The 8,477-nt window shown below is 49.8% G+C and overlaps 1 pseudogene; it reads left to right on the plus strand.

Annotated features, from left to right (window-relative positions):
• The first annotated feature begins 6 nt into the window (after positions 1–6).
• On the plus strand, positions 7–6,896 carry LOC134728826 (cell division cycle protein 27 homolog; annotated as a pseudogene).
• Positions 6,897–8,477: the final 1,581 nt, after the last annotated feature.

An 8,477-nucleotide genomic window follows, 5' to 3' on the forward strand; every position in this document is an offset into this window, starting at 1 on the left:
GAGACGGAGTTTCGCTCTTTTTGCTCAGACTGGAGTGCGATGGCGCAATCTCGGCTCACCGCACCCTCCGCTTCCCAGGTTCAAGCGATTCTCCTGCCTCAGCCTTCCTAGCAGCTGGGATTATAGGCATGTGCCACCGCGCCCGGCTAGTTTTGTATTTTCAATTGAGACGGGATTTCTCCATGTTGGTCGGGCTTGTCTCCAACTCCCGACTTCAGGTGATGCGTCCACCTCGGCCTCCCAAAGTGATGGGATGACAGGCATGAGCCACCGCGCCTGGCCTATTGTATTGTATTGTATTGTATTGTATTGTATTGTATTGTATCGTATCGTATCGTATCCTATCCTATCCTATCCTATCGTATCGTATGGTATTTTATTGCATTGCAATGGATTGTATTGACTTATTTTATTTAGTTAGTTACTTTTGTGTTATTTTATTTATTTATTTGTTTGTTCGTTTTTGCCTGATCAAAGGTCAATCAGACCCAGTCGTCAAAGTGGCGGTTTCCTAGGCAACAAAGGAGGGAGGAACATGGAGGTGGGGGCGGGGGCGGTGGAGAAGACACAGTTGCCCCAGGCTGTGCGCAGGCGGCCTGGTGCTCCCTTCCTCTGTGAGGCCTCCGTTTTCAGAGTCACAGTGACCGCTAGGTGATGCCCGACGTCTGCCAGTGAGAGTGTCAGCCCGGAATGAATTGGGATCCCCTGGGGACGGGGTGGGGGGAAGGATGGAGGCTCCCACAGCACAGTGGGTCACCGCGCCCTCCAAAGCGATCCCCACAACTAATCGACCAGGGCTCCTGGGGGGACGCAGCCTAAGTCCCCCACCCATCGGATCATCTGGAACTTCGTCCAGAGACGAGAGACCGACTGGGAATTCTCTCAGTCAAGGTCCAAACTGAAAAGAATCACTGGCACGGACAGCAGGACTAAGGCCATTTCTAAAAGACTGGTTTCTGTGTTTTGGGTGAATCTGTGCATTTCTGTATCACAAAATGACTGACTTTGAACGTTACGATTTTTCTCCTCCTTACGTGTACGGTCCTGTGATAGACAGACCAGGGGACTCCTCAGCTCAGAGTCCGTGAGGCCAGAAGCTGACGTCCCAAATTTCTATTTAGAATGAATTTAAGCACGCCAGCCAAACGCTCTGCCGTGAAACTGTCTGTCGGGAAGACAAGCGGGGGAGGGGGGAAGGGGGGGTCCGGGCGCCGTAGGCTCGCGCCTGTCATCCCCGCACTTTTGGGAGGCCGAGGGCCGGTGGATCCCTCGGCCCAAGCCTTGGCAACACGGTGAAACCTCGTCTCAAAAAAAAAAAAAAAAAAAAAAAAAAAAATTACAAAAACTAACTGGTTTCATAACCTGGACTCAAAGTTAATAAATAGATAAATAGGCCGGGGGCGGTGGCTCACGCCTGTCATCCCAGCACTTTGGGAGGCCGAGGTGGACGGATCACAGGGTCAGGAGATCGAGACCATCCTGGCTACCACAGTGAAACCCCATCTCTACTCAAAATACAAAAAGTCAGCCAGGCACAGTGGTGGGCGCCTGTAGTCCCGGCTACTTGGGAGGCTGAGGCAGGAGAATGGCGTGAACCCGGGAGGCAGAGCTTGCAGTGAGCCGAAATCGCGCCGCTGCACTCCAGTCTGGCAACAGAGCGAGAGTCTGTCTCGAAAATAAATAAATAAGTAAATACATAAATAATAAATAAATGTAAATAAGTAAATAAATAGATTAAAATTGAAAACTAAAAAAAAGTAAAATAATTAAAAAAAAAAAAAAAAAACAAAAAACGTAGCCGGCCGGTGACGATGGCTCACGCCTGTCACCCCAGCACTTTGGGAGGCCGAGGCGGGCAGATCCACTGGGGTCGCCAGTTCGAGACCAGCCTGACCCACATGGAGAAATGCCGTCTCTACTAACAATACAAAATCAGCCGGGTGTGGTGGCCCCTGCCTGTAATCCCAGCTACTCAGGAGGCTGAGGCAGGAGAATCGTTTGAACGCGAGAGGTGGAGGTTGCGGTGAGCCGAGATGGTGCCACTGCACTCCAGCGTGGGCACCAAGAGTGAAACTCCGTCCGAAGGGGAAAAAAAAAATAAGGGCTGTATTCTGTTATTTTTGCTTCCTACCCTGACAAGAACATAATACAGCTGTTGTCTTTCTGCCTGCCTGCCTGCCCGCCCGCCTGCCTGCCTGCCTGCCTGCCTGCCTGCCTGCCTGTGGCAGGGCCTCATTCTGTCTTTCGCCCAGACTGGAGCGCAGTGACACAATTATGGCTCACTCACTGCAGCCTCAACCTCCCCAGGGTTAGGCGATTCCTCGAGGGATCCTACGGCCTCGGCCTCCCAAAGTGCTGGGGTTACAGGCGCGAGCCACCAGCACCCGGCCTGAGTTAATACATCTGGTCTCACTGCGTCTTAACCACGCACCCACGAAGAACTCAAGTCAAGAGAGAGTCGGCAAGAGACTCTCAGCATTCTCTCCCGAAAGCACGTGTGTCCCGAGCTCCTGTGGTTTCAGGTGGCCGCGCGTAGAGGAGAGATTTCCCATGTTTCCGGAGAGGTGCGAGCCACAGTCACTCGGGGCATCCGAGCACGAGATGGGGTTTCTGACAGCGACTGAAGGGCCAGGAAGGGCCAGAATCTGCCAAGGCCCGCGTTCCAGGGTGGGGCCGATGGAACCCAAGGTAGAGGGAGTCAGCGGTCCGCACAGAGAGAGCTCCAGCCCTAGGCCCCACTGTGCAGACCGAATCAGAAGGAAGAGAGTCCTTCGTCCTACCTGCCACATCCCTCACATCCCCCCACTGAACTTGGGAGTGGATCCGTGTTCTAAACACGAGGTGACTCTCGGTTTGCAATGGATCACAAGGGGCCGGGCTTTCCAGAGTCGGCAGGATAAAGAAGTCATTCTGGCTCGGACTCCCCCATCCCACGGTAACGGTCGGTAACGGTCGCTGGTGACTTTAAATGAGCCGGGGCTGGCCGGGCCGGAGCCGCTATGGGGGTGGGGGGGGTGGGGGGGGGGCGGTGCCTGAGGCACTGCAGAAAGTGGGCCTGAGCCTCGAGGATGGCGGTGCTGCAGGGACCCGTCCAGGCTGCTATATGGCAAGCACTAAGCCACTATGCCTACCGAGGTGCGGTTTTCCTCGCAGAACGCCTCTATGCAGAAGTACACTCAGAAGAAGCCTTGTTTTTACTGGCAACCTCTTCTTACCGCTCAGGAAAGGCCTATAAAACATATAGACTCTTGAAAGGACACAGTGGTACTACACCGCAATGCAAATACCTGCTTGCGAAATGTTGTGTTGATCTCAGCAAGCTTGCAGAAGGGGATCAAATCTTATCGGGTGGAGTGTTTCCTAAGCAGAGAAGCCATGATGATATTATTGTTCCTGAGTTTGCTGATTCAGCTCGCTTTCCCCTTCCATCGTTGGGACATGTATATTGCAAGACAGATCGGCTTACCAAAGGGTCAGAATGTGACCAAAAGAGCCTCCGTTGAAATCCTTTCCTCTGGTGTCCCTTTGAATCATGATGTGAAATAGGGGGGAAAAGCCAGATCCTGACCAAACATTTTGATTCACATCTCTAGAGAGCTTTAGCAACTGCCTGTCCAAGTGTTGTGCCAAAACACTGGGACCTCGTCCTAGCTTATGTCACAGACAGCCTGAGACCGTTCTTACGGAAACACCCCAGGACACCGTTGAATTAAACGGATTGAATTGAGAATCTTCCAATTCAAAGTACTCCTTGAATACAGACTCCCCAGTGTCTTCTATCGATTCAGCCGTCCTTTCACCTGATACTGTCCCACTGGGAACAGGAACTTCCATATGATCTAAACAGGTTCAACATAAACCAAAAACTGGTCGAAGTGTATTAGGAGGACCAGCAGCAGTTAGTCCATGAGCCCCAAGTGTTGGCATTTTGCCATTAGAAGCCCCAAGTCCCGGAGACGGATCCTATGGACAAAACTGCACTGGTATTAGACACCTTCTGTCATTGACGTGCCATCCACCGGAGCCCCTTCAAAAAAGTCTGTTGCCGGAATCGGCCAAACCGGAACACAGTCTGTCTTCTCGCAGAGGGGAAAGAGCCGAAAGGTAACCCCAATTCTCGCAAAAACACAAAGTTCTGGTGCGCCGACAAGGGCAACACCTCAGGTATTGAGCCCCACTATGGCATCTCCCCCAAACGCACCGCCTCGAAGAAATTCACGACTCTTGACTAGTGACAGCTCCACAACCGAGGAGAATAGGAGAAAATTAAAAGGGAAGTTTCCACCTAAAATCCCAAACAGAAAAACAAAAAGTAAAGCTAATAAAGGAGGAATAACTCCACCGAACATAAGTGATAGCCATGGAAGTGACAACATTGGACTCTTCCGTCACTCCAGAAGGGAAAATAGCCGCAATCGCGCCTCAGATTCAGGCTTTTAATCTACAAAAAGCAGCAGCGGAAGGCTTGATGAGCCTTCCTCGTGAAAGGGGGAAAGGGTTATTTAGCTTTGTGTTCTCACCACGGCAAAGAAGCTGTCAGTATCTTGAGCCATCTAGCTTCTCACCACCGCAATACCGGTTGGGTACTGTGCCAAATTGGAAGGGCCTATTTTAAACTTTCAGAGTCCACGCAAGCTGAAAGAAAATTCTCAGAGGTTAGAAGGATTGAGAATTACAGAGTCGAAGGCATGGAGATCTACTCTACAACACTTTGGCATCCTCCGAAAGATGTTGCTCTTTCAGTTCTGTCCAAAGACTTCACAGACAGGGATAAAACTTCGCCAGCCAGAGGCCTGGTGTGCTGCAGGGAACTGTTTCGGTCTGCAACGGGAACACGATATTGCGATTCAATTCTTCCAGAGAACTCTCGAAGTGGATCCAAATGATGCTTATGCCTATAGTGCATTAGGGCGTGAGCTTGTCTTCACTGAAGAACTGGACAAAGCATCAGCTTGTTTTCGAAATGCTATCAGGGTCAATCCCAGACATTGTAAGGCATGGTAAGTGGTAATGAAGTGTAAAGACAAAGCCCTATGGATGGCGCCGGTACTCGCTAGTTTTTCTGGTTAGATAGCTCTTTATTGTCACGAATTTGGTTAAAAATACTTAGGGATGGTACATAGTGCTGAATAACTTCTAACTAAGATGTTTCCTTATGAAACGTATGTCTTGAACAAACTCTGAAATGAACTCATGATCATAGAATACCAGATCCTTATACTCAACAGTTTCAGTCTTCTAGCAAACTTTTGCAGACGCTGTAGTTGTCTTTGGTTCGTGTATGTGTTTCTTTAGTTGTGTGACTGGATTTGTGACTTTTTCTTCGAGCACCGAAGTGGTGATGGGGACAAGGAGCGCTTGGGAGATTGGAAAGGAATAGCATAGTTCACTTATTGGAGAATAGAAAAATAGATGGAAACAACTCACGAGCTGCTGCTTTTTGACAGTGTTCCAGTTTACGGAGTTACTATGAAGAACTTCACGTGCCCTTTAATGTAGCGGTCTCTCTGTTTTACTCTTTTGTACTCGTGTATAAGTGGGCACATAGGAAATTACTACCTAGGTCCTATTGTGATCAACTGAATCAGACATGAAAAAGTGTGGTCCTACCTCTGCCTCAACAGCATACTCACCGTTGACATTTATTGCATTTTTCTGGACTGACTTCATAGTTTAAACGTCAAGAGAAGGCCGGGCGCCGTGGCTCACGCCTGTCATCCCAGCACTTTGGGAGGCCGAGGCGGGCGGGTCACGAGGTCAAGAGATCGAGACCATCCGGGCCAACACGGTGAAACCCCGTCTCTATTAAAAGTATGAAGATTAGCTGGGCGTGGTGGTGGGCACCTGTAGTCCCAGCTACTCGGGAGGCTGAGGCAGGAGAATCGCTTGAACCCGGAGAGGTGGCGGTTGCAGTGAGCCGAGATCACACCATTGCACTCCAGCCTGGGCGACAGAGCGAGACGCCGTCTCAAGAGAAATACATTAAAAAAAATAAATACATACATAAGTAAATATCAAGAGAAAGTATAATTCTGAAGTCATAACCCTGTGGTAGTTATTCTGTCAGATACGGTGGTCTTTGGGGTGACTTATTACAGCAGTGGAGTTCTATCATTTGATTTGCTTCTAAATCTGAAGCATTATATTACGGAAACATTTTTTGATTTGCGAATATGTTGTTGAATGGATCATATCTCATTTTGCTGTAGTAGTTACATGGCCCGAAAGATGGCCAAAAAGATAGTGCCAGCTACTGCTGACCAACGCAACAATCAACTTGCCAATACTGCCTTCTCTTCCGATGGCTATGTTCTCCGTCCTATTTTAAGAACTCAGTTCTTCATAAGACTTGTGTCGTTTTCGATTTTTTTCCCAAGTCTGGTTGATCCTTGTGTTGTGATGTTTTTAAATGTGTATTGTCTGTTCAGCTCTTTTGCAGGAGTCGCATTCTTAAAAAAATCTTAACCCTATCAAAAATTGTGTTTAAAGGAGGATTATTCAGATCGGCCAGCTTTGACTAGGAAGAGTGTAAATGCTGACGTATTTAGGTAGCTCTAAATACTGAGCAACTTTATTCTAACCACAAAATGGATAGCCTTTCTTTTGTCTTCACTTTCGCTATCATTAGCACAGTGTTTAATACCTTTTCTTCATCTATAACACAATTATAATGATATAGGAAGCCACTCAAATAAGGCAGACACGTTGCGTTGCACTTAAAAAAAAAAGAAGAAGAAGAAGAAGAAGAAGTCTCTCTGTGGCACAGAATGAGGTGTGGCTCGAATCTGGAATCTCCAGTGAAAACCAATGAAAGAGGGTGAAACCCCGTGTCTACTAAAAAAAAAAAAAAAAAAAAAAAAAAAAAAATGAGCCGGCCATGGTGGCGCTGAGACAGGAGAATCACTTGAACCCAGGAGGCAGAGGTTCCAGTGAGCTGAGATCACGCCGCTGCACTCCAGCCTGGGGGACAGAGCAAGACTCCATCTCAGAAACAAACAAACCCACCAAGCCAGTAAAGGTGTTTAATTCGATGGTGTCAGGCTCAGGTCTCTTGACAGGATACATCCAGCACCCGGGGGGAAACGTCGATGGGTGGGGTGGAATCTATTTTGTGGCCTCAAGGGAGGGTTTGAGAGGTAGTCCCGCAAGCGGTGATGGCCTAAGGAAGCCCCTCCGCCCAAGAAGCGATATTCATTTCTAGCCTGTAGCCACCCAAGAGGGAGAATCGGGCTCTCCACAGACCCCACAACCCCCAACCCACCCCACCCCCACCCCTCCCACCTCGTGAAATGGGCTCTCGCTCCGTCAGGCTCTATTCACACCGTGTGCTTTTGGAACCTCCAGCGTGTGTGCGTGGGTTGCGTGGTGGGGTGGGGCCGGCTGTGGACAGAGGAGGGGATCAAGCGGCGGTGTCCCGCGGGTGCCCGGGACGTGGGACGTGGGGCGTGGGTGGGGTGGCCAGAGCCTAGGGAACTCATCGCCGGTCAGGACGTCTCCCCTCCTGGTCCCCTCTCTGACCTACGCTCCACATCTTCGCCGTTCAGTGGGGACCTTGTGGGTGGAAGTCACCATCCCTTTGGACTTTAGCCGATGAAGGCCGGGCTCCCAAGAGTCTCCCCGGAGGCGGGGTCTTGGGCAGGCTCACAAGGATGCTGACGGTGACGGTTGGTGACGGTGATGTACTTTGGAGGCCTCGGGCCAATGCAGAGGTATCCATTTGACCTCGGTGGGACAGGTCAGCTTTGCGGAGTCCCGTGCGTCCTTCCAGAGACTCATCCAGCGCTAGCAAGCATGGTCCCGACGATCCCAGCTCCCAGCAGAGGCACTTTTGTTCACACAGGATCCTGGGCAGGAAAGTTCTCAGCAGGCTTAGGCCTCCTAGCCAAAAAGCCAAAACCACTTCTGGGATTTTTTTCGAAGAGCCAGTGGTTCCACAAGGGGCCGTGGGTAGTTGTGGAAATGGAGAGAAGTGTTTGCACATACATATTGGAGACAGAACGGACAGGGCTCGGTCACAGATCACTTAGGACACGGGCAGATGCACATTGAGAAAACTCTTCCGGCATCCTAGGGGAACAGAGGTACGATTTTTCGAGACAGTCGAGGGAGAAGCCACACCAGATTTTAGGATTGGATCTTTATTCCTATGTAGTTTCTATGAGGTATCCAAGTCCAGAAATCAACTCGCCAGTTCTGTACAGCATTCTGTAGGGAGATCAAATCTGGGATGTCAGAAGTTAAGAATTCGGGCCTTGGTGAGGGATTAGATTAGATGTACTTGAGCTTATTTTGCAAAAAAAAGAGAGGGCGGGAGATAGCGAGAGCCAGAGCCAGAGACCGAGACAGACAGACAGACAGAGAGAGAGAGAGACAGAGAGACAGAGAGACAGAGACAGAGAGACAGAGACAGAGACAGACAGAGAGAGACAACGATACACAAAGAGGGAAAGACAGAAAAAGAGAGAGAGAGAGACAGA

This window comes from Pan paniscus, chromosome 14, assembly GCF_029289425.2.
Source record: "Pan paniscus chromosome 14, NHGRI_mPanPan1-v2.0_pri, whole genome shotgun sequence".
NCBI classification, from domain to species: Eukaryota; Metazoa; Chordata; class Mammalia; order Primates; family Hominidae; genus Pan; species Pan paniscus.